Here is an 11,981-nt window from a genome sequence, read left to right as displayed (position 1 = left end):
GAAAAGACGATCAGTATTTACCTGGCTAAAAGAGAAGGATTATAATATCTACTGTTTACAGGAACCATTCAACAGTTTTAGATGAAGTTTGTGGAAAAAGAACTGGGGGGCGAAATATATTTCTCCCATGGGCAAAGAAATTCAAAAGGGGTGATGGTTTTAATTAATAATAACTTTGATCCAAATGTGCAACTTGTCAAACAGATCCCAAGGTAGATGGATTATTTTAAATATGTTATTGGACAATAAACATATATGGCTTATTTACCTATACGGTCCGAATAATGATGATCCAAGCTTCTTTGACAATTATATATAAAAGAAATGATCAACTCTACAAGCAACACTAGACTTATTATTATAGTGGGGAGATTTTAATACGGTCTTAAAACCTCTTATGGACCCGAAAGGAAATCACACTACAAACTATCACCTCAGGCACTTAAGGAATCAGGAATGTCATGGATATATTGGAATTATGGGATATATGGAGACTTAAATACCCTGACAGTGATATAGTACATGGCGGAGGCTTAATCAAGCTAGTCGCCGTGACTACTTTCTATATCATTCTCTCTGGCACCAAAATGTTAAAAAGTGGTTGAAGGGGGAACAGAATGCGGTCGACCATCACAAATTGGCATATATATTACTCTTTTACAGAATTTCCACGTGGCGAGAGATATTGGAAATTTAATCAAAGCTTACTAGATGATAAATTGTTTAGAACTAGGCACAGAAGAATTATAACTGACTTTTTTAGACCATAACATAGGTACAGCAGATCCCATATTGTATGGGACACTTTTAAGTGTGCCTTTAGAGGCGCATGCAATTCAGTACTCATCTATAAAACAAAAGCAATTTCGATCAAAAGAGTCCATATTAACAAAGGAAATTGAAGGACTAACAGTACAGTTAGATAACAATAAAAACGGTACCATAGAGCACAGAATTAAGTTAGAGGAAAAACAAAAAGAAATGGAGGAACTTATTCAAAAAGATCCAGTGTAATATATTACACAAAATAAAGCTAACTGGATGGAATATGGGGAAAAATGCACCAAATTCTTTTTCAATCTTCAATATAAAAATTGCTACCAAAAAAAACGTATTAAAAACTTGTTACAAATGATGGAGTCACGCATGATTCACCAAATGATATTTTGAAAGGAAAAAGTACTTTAGAATAATATTTTCGTTTCAGGCTCTCTCCATCTCCACTAACTGAAACTAATTGTATGGATTTTTCCCTAATAATAATGTAAAATTAACATCTGTACAGAAAGACTCATGTGAAGGCCTAATTACAGAGGAGGAACTACTTGATGCAATTGGGGCCTTTAAGGATGGGAAAACTCCAGACTGGAGTGGCATACAACAGTGGAAGTATACAAAACATTTTATTGTATACTTCAAAGGACCACTATTAGCTTGTTTTAACCACTCCTATATAAATGATAGATTATCAGACACGCAACAAGAAGGTTGATATCATTATTACTGAAACAGGACCCAAGTGGTATATATAAAGATCCAGTCCATTTAAAAAATTGAGACCTCTTACACTTCCAGTGTTGTGATGCAAAAAATCCTAGCAAAATGCTTTGGCGCATATAAAAAAAAGTTTTGTCAGATATTATTCATCCTAATCAGACAGGTTTTTTACATGGACGATACATTGGAGATAATATAAGGCAAGTACTGAAGAACAATAGAACCTATGAAAATATCTGGGACACCAGGCCTGGTTTCATAGCTGTTTGAAAAGCTTTTGATAAAGTACGACTGGAGTATATATATAATGCCTAGAATATTTCAATTTTGGGGAATCTCTTATAAAATGGGTAAAAATTATGTATAGTAACCCTAGTGTAAAATAGAAATAATGTACATTCTCAAGTGGAAATCAAACTGGATGGACAACAGAAATAGAGGAAGGACTAAGAACAAACAAGAGAGAACTATTATAAAGTAGACTGTGTCTGTAAATGTGTATAAGATGTATAAATTGAAGGTAAAAACAGAAATGTTTATCAGTTTACTCCAATTGGGGGATCGGTGGTAGGGTTTGCAGGGAATAATAATAAAGGTATACTCTTTAAAAAAAAGTATGTATGTCTATGTAGGTATGTGTATGTATATATGTGTATATGTATGCATACGTGAATGGATATATATATTTACCCCAAAAAATATGGGGGATTGGAAATGATGAAAAAAAACAACAACAAAAAATAAAWWAAAAAAACAGAGGGAATGAGAACATGTTTCACATAAAAGGCCTATTGTTACCCTTTTAAAGATCCACTTTCACTTCTCTGAGGATCACGACTCACAAATAGAACAGTCAATATTAATCGAATGCTCAATATCGACGTTATGTTATAACGCTATTTATAGGAGTTAGTGATTGTAGGCTAGACACGTAATTGGTTGATGATAGGTAAAAACAGGTAGAGTACCGGTAGCTAAGGAGCTCACATTTCATAACATAGTTACCAGTAAGCACTGATAAAAAAATAAAAAKAAATTATGCAGCTACAGTATATCATCAGATTCAGTCACTAGTTGTGACATTCTGACATACCCGGCCACCACTGAGCACCGTTCCACCTGGACCCTTACAGATTTGCCAAGACACGGCAAGACATTTGACTAAAACACAATGCAAACATATGGAAGTCAAGTTCATTCCATAAGACTGGCTTCCTCTGTCAATTTCCATAAAAACACCAAAAGCCTCCACGGTTCAACTTATCATCCATGCACCAAAAAACACAAGCACCAAACGTCTGACCCAAGGCAAATTAATATAGCACAGCAGCCTAGCAAAATAAAGAAATGCAACTATGCATTGACAGATGGTCTATCTATCTCAACCATTCTTCTTCCTCGTTGAGCGGTTGGTTAGTTGTTGTGCAAAGCGAACCTCACTGCTGTGAAAGGGGGTTGTAAATAAGACTAATGGGGTAAAACCCTATTGAGAGGCGACAGTTTAATGGCCTGTAGTGTGCACAGCTCCATGTGAGATGGAGCTAATTCACCTATTAGAAATGTGACACTGGCTGCCTCTGCTCTGCTGGGAGATGCACGCACACACACACACACACACACACACACATATGCACACCCACGCACTCTCTCCATCTCTCTCTACTGGACAATGGGAGATGGGCAGGGTGTGTCCACAGCTGGGTAGATAAAATGAGAATGGTGGCCTTTATGGTAATTTGTATGAAACTGCTCAGTTATGCCTTAGCGATGTCTCTGGAATGGATCGTACTATCCATTCCAGAGACATCACCAAGAAGTACTGTCGCTTTTGCATTGCTGATTTAAACTGTGCATATTCATGGAGCGTACACAGACACTGACATTGTTTTGAATGCATAAAAGGATCAGACCTAGTCTCGGCAAACTGCAAATGGGTAGTTGACATTATGGCCAAACCAAAAGTGAAAAAAATATTTATTCTAAAATTTAAGTTTAAAAATATATAGTTGCAATAAACTATGTCTAAACAATTCAAAATGTTATGTGGCCACCTTCGATACATGTTTCAATCCAATTGAATTAACCATTTAATGCATTAGTTCCTTGAATTTGTCCTCTGGTGTGATATCATAATGAATGCTAATATAAAGGTTTAATGATTCCCAAATAGACAATACAAATATTTTGTTACCTCTGTCTTTAAATCAGTAATCATATTCTGGAATTTCAGTTGAAAAAACACGTAATTTCCTTCTATAATGATGGTAACAAAGTGTCTCCCCATTACATTTTGAGTAAGATTCAGTAATTTTACTAAACCTAGATTACATTTACATTTATAATTTAGTAATTTAGCAGACGCTCTTATCCATAAAGACTTACATTAGTGCATTCATCTTAAGATAGCTAGGTGAGACAACATTTCACAATCGCAGCAAGTAGATTTTCCCTCAACAAAGTAGTTATCAGCAAAGTCAGTGTAAGTAGGAAAAGAAAAGTGCTTGTTCCACCTTTGGGGTGCCAATTTGTCCAATTGTATATTATGATGATGTTAACCTGCCTCATGCTTAACAGTTATTTCTACATTTTGTTCAAGACAACACCTTTTTTTCCTTTCATTTATTGACGTCACCCCATTAGACATTATGTCACACCGATGGACAATTGACAACAGGCAGTCAAATTTGACTTAAAAATAACAATACATTTCTATGAATAAATTACACCATTACTGATGTTTAGAAGTGTCTGGATCCTCATTAAAATATTTCAAGTGTACTCATTACAATTGAAGGGCTTCGAAAGAGTCCTGTATTGTTATTTTTCGTCACTACCTCCCCGAGTCAGGAGTGGTTAATTTAGGCACCTGCTTGCCTTCCTTGGATTTTGGTTGCCGTTTCTTGGGCTCCCTCCCCAAAAGCGAACCCTGACTCACTGTTACCCGTGGTCACCATGGTAGGCACAGAACGTATGATCGAAAAGCGTTCGTGGTGTCCGAGACTACCCTGCATGGGTTTTGGGTCTGATTGAATGCACGCATCCCCAAAGGTCAGCACGTGTTGGTTTAATTTAGCTCTAGAATTGCTGCAGTCATCCAAGTAATGTTGGAGCAATCAAAGGAAATATAACTGATTTAATTATCCATTCGCAGTTTCACTGTACCGGCCGTGGGTACTAATACTTGCATGGCTTCATTTTTGAGACAAGAATAATGCTAATGGTAAGGTCACTCTGGTAGACCGCCAAAACATTGAGGTGTACCTGGCCGCAAAGCGAACCCAGAACCCGACCTACCCACAGCGTGGACGGCATCGGTCCCGACATAGGTCTCGTTATGTCTGGCGAAAACCAAACACTGCATTCCACACACAGTAGGAACGTCATACCAGCGGTCAAGCATGGTGGTGGTAGTGTGATGATTTGGGGATGCTTTGCTGCCTCAGGACCTACGTATTCTGCTCTATATCAGATAATTATAAAGGAGAATGTCAGGCCATCCATCCATGAGCTGAAGCACAGCTGGGTCATGCAGCATTACAATGATCCAAAACACACAAGCAAGTCTACATCAGAAAGACTAATAAGCAACACATTTTCAATTTTGGAATGGTCTAGTCAAAGTCGAGACGTAAACTCGATTGAGATGTTGTGACGGGACCTAAAACGAGCTGTTCATCCCCAAACCCCACAAACGTTGCGGAGTTAAATTAGTTCTGCATGAAACAGTGGGCCCAAATTCCTTCACAGAGATGTGAGACTGATCAATACGATGTCACTAGTTTGCGTTGCCTTATGTAAGGAAGCATGTTTTACTTCACACACACCATACACATGCCTCCACGCACACACACACACATCCACTGTTTGTTTGCTGTTGTATTTGTGCTGTTGCCAGTGTCTTCTCTCTGTGTTGTCCGTTTTGTATTATATTGTTTTTATGTTTAATACCAGCACCTGGTATTTTGCCTCTTGCCAGGCCGTCATCGTTAATAAGAATTGATTTGCCTGGTTTAAATAAATGTCAAATAAAATAAAATGTTCCATTTATATAATATTAGGTTTTTGTTGAAGATCTGATAACATTCAGTGTAAAAAAATATGCAAAAATAGAGAAAATCAGAAATGGGGCAAATACTTTTTCACGGCACTGTACATTCCATTCTCAGCATCAACAAAACTCTCTCTGTCCTCTATCTTGTTAAGTGTGTTCAGGTGTGTTGGCCACACCCACTAATTGGGCACACGTGATCTTAATGAGCGCTTGTTCCCTTTGAAATGCGGTCTATTTGAATAGACTAAAATGAACAGCTTTGCATGTGTAAAGAAAACATGGCATGCTACCTCCATCATGATGACGCAGTGGACTAATTCCATGGATAAAGAACAGATGATTATTGGTTGAAATCTTACTGATGCCATGTCACAATAAAACATAAATGTGTTTGCATGATTAATGCCTAAGGAAATTAATTTCCATGTATACTATCTGTGCTTGGAGTTCAAAAAAGTTAACCCAGGGCCCAGCGGTCTAAGGAACTGCATCCGTGTCCGATCCCAGGCTGTGTCGCAGCCGGCCGCGACCAGGAGACGGCGCACAATTGTCCCAGCATCGTCCGGGTTAGGGGAGGGTCAGTCCCATCGTGCTCTAGCGACTCCTTGTGGCGGGCCGGATGCATGCACACTGACTTCGGTCTCCTCCGACACATTGGTGCGGCTGGCTTCCGGGTTAAGCAAGCAGTGTGGCAAGAAGCACTGCGGCTTGGCAGGGTTGGGTTTCGGAGGACGCATGGCTCTCGACCTTCGCCTCTCCCGAGCCCGTACTGGAGTTGCAGCGATGGGGTAAGACTGTAACTACCAATTGGATATCACGAAATTGGGGAGAAAAAGGGGTAAAAAAATAAATAATGGTAACCCAAAATAATTTAGCAGTGTTATTAAATGTCTAATTGAAACATTCAGTGAACATTTTAAGGAAGTTATTCAAAAACCTCCAAATAGTCTACAGTTTCTGTTCTCAGAGCATTGAATAAAACATCCCAGGAAAACTTTTGGAACCAGAGTAAAACGTTTTCAGAACCTCCCTGCAACCTAAAAACAAATGTCCCCAGAACAGGCAACATTTTCACTTCTGTTCTCAAACATTTAAGAAACGTTCAGTTTTAACTGTCAGGAAACATATGGCTTTGTTCTGACAACCAATGTGAAACCAAAAACATACATTCCCACTACTTCCAAGGAACCAAATGTGGTAGCTGGGCTAACCATTTAATTTAACCACAACATATTTTAATAGCTTTTTCTATTGTTAAATTGTCAAAAGATTATACTTTTTAAAATTATACTTTTAAAAGGTCGTCACACCAAAGGATTTAGAAATGTACCCCTTTTTTTGGCAATGGCAAAAAAGTACAATATTTTGACAAATATTTCTGAAAAAGCTTACAATCTGTTCAGACCATGTGCTCCAGCTCTCTCGCTCTGAACAATGGTGCCCAAATGCTGGCTAAATGTTAAATCACACCATGTGGACATTGATTACATTTTGTCACCAAAACCATTAATTGACTTGGGGAAAGGAATTGTATCATTTTTTTCATTCATTTACTTAAGTTAAAAGTTCAAAACCTTTACCTGTAACAGTCACAGACTTGAATATTTATCCAAGGCCAGTCTGCTCATTGGGCAGCCGCCTATAGCGCCAGATTGAAAGGGCGCCATTTTCTGAGCTAAACTGACCAAGACACACCTACAACAACAACACATACAACCTCACATAATACTGCCCAAAACCAAAAACAATGACAATTTCTCTCAACCAGTGGCATATGGGCTTTTTAGGTGAGTGCTGATGATGCCCTGTGATAAGCAGTGTCCACTTTGTCAAAGGCAGGGGCGCAAAATATTTTGCTTGTCCATTCCCAGAGCGCCTCTCCATTGTYCTGTTGGAGAGACGCATCACTGCAGTTCTCCGCCACGTTGTCAAAAAACAGACACTTTTAACATCATGCAGGTTTCTCCGATCAAATAGCCTAACCTAAATGGCGCCCAATCAAATAAAACAGGTCAAAGTAAAATGGACAATATGGAATGGACAATCACAATTGTTGCCCAGGAGTTTCACCACATTGTCATGATCAGTGGTTTCAAGTTTGTATCCGTCAATTATTGACAAGCTGATCATAGCGAAAAAGAAAACACTTCTGCATTTCCCGTTGTGTAAACACATTGCAAGTAGGCTCACGATAACTCCTGATAGAGTTGGGTAGCTGATATTCAGAGCTTATATAGCCAAATTGATTAGTCACAGGAATCGGGACTAATAAAGCCAATGCAACAGCCTGTTTTACAAATGGTAGGCCTACAACATGGATGGGCATTCATAACATCCCATTGTGGGCGACAAGGTAGGCTACACACCAGTAAGCACGAGCCGATGTRTTTTGGACATCTTTTATTGGTCCTGTCCGGATTGGATTTCTTTTTTTGGTGTTTTACAAACATTAGGCTTACCACAGTTACGCATTTATGAAATTCAATTTCAGGGAACACTATAGGATATACRTCAGTAAGCACGGACCGATGCAGACACCTTTTGGATGTCTTTTTTTGGTGCAGCCCGGCCTTGATTTCCACATCCACGGACATTGGTATTTGGTCCGGACCAAATCTGAACCAATCATCTTTAGTTCACATTTGGTGCGGTCCAGACCGGCCTTGATTTCAATGGTAATTTATTTTTGGTCTGGTCCAAATCTTAACCAATCATAGACGTCAATGTTTGGTTCAGATTTTGTCTGGTATGAACCAGCCTTGATTTGGCCCAAACATYTACGTCTGGAAAATACTTATTTTCAACATCCAGATAATTAGTAGCATATTTTCAACTTTAATTCAGAACCTAAATTGAACCTAACTTCAACGTCTGAAAATATGTATTTCTCACATCTTTTCAACGACATTTTGCTTACTGTGACTATTCTAGTTTCGCCCGGGTGGTATTTTTTGGTCTTGGCTAGGTGCGGCAGAACCGCAAGGACCGGCCCTGCATTTATCACCATTGATTCAAAATAGTAAGAAAACGGATTATACAGTGCATGAATTTACTTGTGATCCAAGTTTTAAAAAAACAAATCTTTAATAAAATGATGTTATATATTTGTTTGCCATTACGAACAAAAAAAGGCATGTCAAGTCAACTACCCAATATGTTTTATAACTGAACCCAGTAACCACACAACGACCCTTATAAATACCTTTCAGGTAAAATATTTGATGTTCTTAATAAAAAGTTGATGTATTGAGCCTCTTACATTCTACTAAACATTAAACTCAGTAAGGAAAAACATTTGTCTCGCCTGTTTACAGACAGGTTTTATACAAATACTTCAGTGATAACAGGAATCGCCTTGCCAACAACTGGAGTTCTCTTGCCAGCATGTGGACAGGCAATGAAGTCTGGGTCATGCTCAGTAGGGCTAAACATGCCAATGAATATGAGCTTTTCTTATTGAACAAATTCAAGTAGTATCTCACTGTTTCACCAGCTTCAAAAAGTGATCTCCTGTGTAGTACCTATTGGACACAACCCTGGACCTCTGCAATGTTCCACTACATTTTTCGACTGAATGTGGCCCTGACTGCAGGCTGGTAATAGAACAGCAGTGTTGCACTCAAGGCCAGAGTGGAGAAGGAACCATTAACATATGGGCATGGACATAGCCAGCCAGCAGCAGCTAACATCTGGACACCAGGCACCGTGGACGCATCTCAAATGACACTCTATTCCCTATAAAGTGCACTACTTTTGACCCGGGCTCCGGTCAAAAGTAGTGCACTATGTAGGAAATAGGTTGCCATTTGGGACGTATCCGTGTCAGTCAGTACAGACACCCACAGAACCATCGCAGCTGAGCCAAGCATGTTCTCACATCTCAACATCCACATCCTTTGTTCTCGTGTCTGGCCAGACCCAGAAAGACTTATTCATAGAATAAAATATATATAATTGAAGTAAAGTTATGGAATGGTTACTATATGGTTGGAAAGTGGAAACAGAACTAAGTTTATCTTCGGTCTCTCCAAAATGACCAATAACCATCTGTCTTTTATCAAATAAATGTATCATACAGATACCAAAGAATACTAGCTTTATAAGGTTTGTCCAAGTTTCTCCATGTTTTTCAGACCATACAGTCCATGTCAGCTAAGGTTTTTTTAGCTAGGTTTTTTAGCCCATTGATTTTGTTGTAATGTTTGAGTCATTCAGATATCACATGAACACACATAAGACATGGCAAAATGTGTAGAATTGCAGGAAATTAGCTGTATCGCTTATTTAAGTTTTGGGAATCCCTGCATTAGAGGAATTAATTGGGGTAGCTATAGGCCTATCTAAGCCCAAACGGCTATTGTTATCATTTAATACCAAACAAATGATTTGATACAGTTTATATTAGGAGAGAAATAGAAGAGGAAGAGTTTAAACTGTCCTTATAATGACCCCTAAATAATGTTCTGCCTTCAGTCGAGACACACAGTTATGTTCCATCCTTGTTGGGACCTAAAATACATTTCCACTCAAAATCCTATTTTCCCTAACCCCTACATTTCAAATATACTTTAGCCTCATGGGGACGTGGGAAATGTCCCCACAAGGGAGAACATCACTTGTTTTACTATCCTAGAAGAACAAACGGCTGCGGGACATGGGGCAAATATCTGCGGGGGGGCAACATCGACATATCTGCAGTGTGTGGAAACGGTAGTGATGTTGCAGGGAGATAGTCATTCCTCCCGCTTTGAGCTCTGCCATATCGTTCCAGCTCCACGTGGTAATTTATGAATATTTCTACATGCTAATGTGTGGCTCCAGAGACACACACGCGCTAACATGCTGCTCCAGAAGCGTCTCTACTCGGCTGCATAACAATGGTAACTACCTGCATGCAGCAAAAAGGCGGGGTGCAGAGGGGGATAGAGTGAACATTTATTTATAACAAACGAGAGGGGGATAATGCGAATACACAGAGGGGAAGCAGTACGTTAAAGAAAGATTGACCTCTTACAGCCCAATGATACTGACCTGTCTGCGAAAATGCATTCAATAACGGCATTGTCGAAGTGTGTTAATATAAGTCTCAATGCAGCTCTGTACAGACATGTTTCCATTGCTCTAATTCCTTATACTGGAGCAGTGAGCAGTCATCACAACCAGGAACGTTGAACATGATCTCTAGGGAATGAATGACCTTGATTTTAGAGGTTATAATCTCAACAAAAGCACTAATTAGGCCTACTCCATGCATAGGAGCACAAGGACTTGTCAAACACTACGTCTAGACGTCTCGTGTAGTGCTATGCCTATCATMTTATTGCTGATGTATTAGAAGAAAATTATTACAATGTCAGCATCGTTCTGTCACAAAACAATACATCGAAGCATGCTAATATGATCAAATGGCAAATAAATGTTTTGATCATATGTTTCATAGTATGACTGAAAATGATCTGCGTGTTTGAAACAATCTTGTAACAATTCACTTGGGYAAATAATCCATGTTTCTCTCAATGGATCCAATTTCCATCATGTTTTGGGGTTAGTAAATCATTCTAAATCCACTGCAACATTTCCTTGTATAACATATTTCAACGGTCTCCAGGCAGACACGTGGGACACAAAAGGCCAGCAACACATCTGTATTTCTTTTAAATTTGAACTAAATGATCCAGGGTGAGGGAATACTTTTACTGCCKATTACACTTGAATTAGTCACTGATGTTTATGGTGTAACCAAATATACCTTATAACCTAATAGCCTTCATTTCAAAACTGGACAGAAATTGTTTGGGGTTTTCCCATAAATCAAATCCATGTTTTGGATTCGTGTCCGCCAGGCAAACAGACCAACCTAGACAATGCTATTAGTAGCCTAACCTACATTGCCATTATGAAGACTTTTTGGAGGACAACAGCACATATTCCTAGATGTATAATTTCCCGGTTTATCTGGAGGGAGATCACATCGATCACAGCCACCGGCATGTTATTTTGGTATGTTTTTTTTTAGTAGAAACTCTCACCGATTGTTGACAGGTGTATAAATCGAGCACAGCCATGCAATCTCCATAGACAAACACTGGCAGTAGAATGTCCTTACCGAAGAGATCAGTGACTTTCAACGTGGCAGTCAGGATGCCACCATTTCAAATCAGTTCGTCACATTTAGCTCTTGTCCAGAGCAATTTACAGTCAGTAGCCTAGTGAGTGCAGACATTTATGCTTGCGATGAAACTCACCTCATTTGTTGATTAGGCTACCGCAGAAAACGTACCATAAAACGTATAAATAGCTCCTTTATTAGATAGCTAGCCTACATTTAAATCATTGTATGAAAGATCTCCACTGTCTTAGGACGATGTCTTTTCGTCGGTTGCATTTTGCCTTGCAGGCAGCGTTTCGTGTCTGAGACTGGTTTAGAGAATAG

The 11,981-nt window shown here is 39.0% G+C and overlaps 1 protein-coding gene across 1 annotated transcript in view; it reads right to left on the bottom strand.

Moving 5' to 3' along the window:
- The window catches only part of LOC111976575 (nck-associated protein 5-like), a 57,435-nt gene extending 45,486 nt beyond the window's left edge, over window positions 1-11,949 (bottom strand). Inside the window, exon 1 of the mRNA XM_024005516.2 lies at window positions 11,794-11,949. The gene's annotated coding sequence lies outside the window, so the exon portion shown is untranslated. The remainder of the gene's footprint in view (window positions 1-11,793) is intronic.
- Between the last annotated feature and the right edge of the window lie 32 nt (window positions 11,950-11,981).

This window comes from Salvelinus sp. IW2-2015, linkage group LG17 (assembly GCF_002910315.2).
Source record: "Salvelinus sp. IW2-2015 linkage group LG17, ASM291031v2, whole genome shotgun sequence".
Lineage (NCBI taxonomy): Eukaryota > Metazoa > Chordata > Actinopteri > Salmoniformes > Salmonidae > Salvelinus > Salvelinus sp. IW2-2015.
This window is presented reverse-complemented; position numbering and strand designations above follow the sequence as displayed.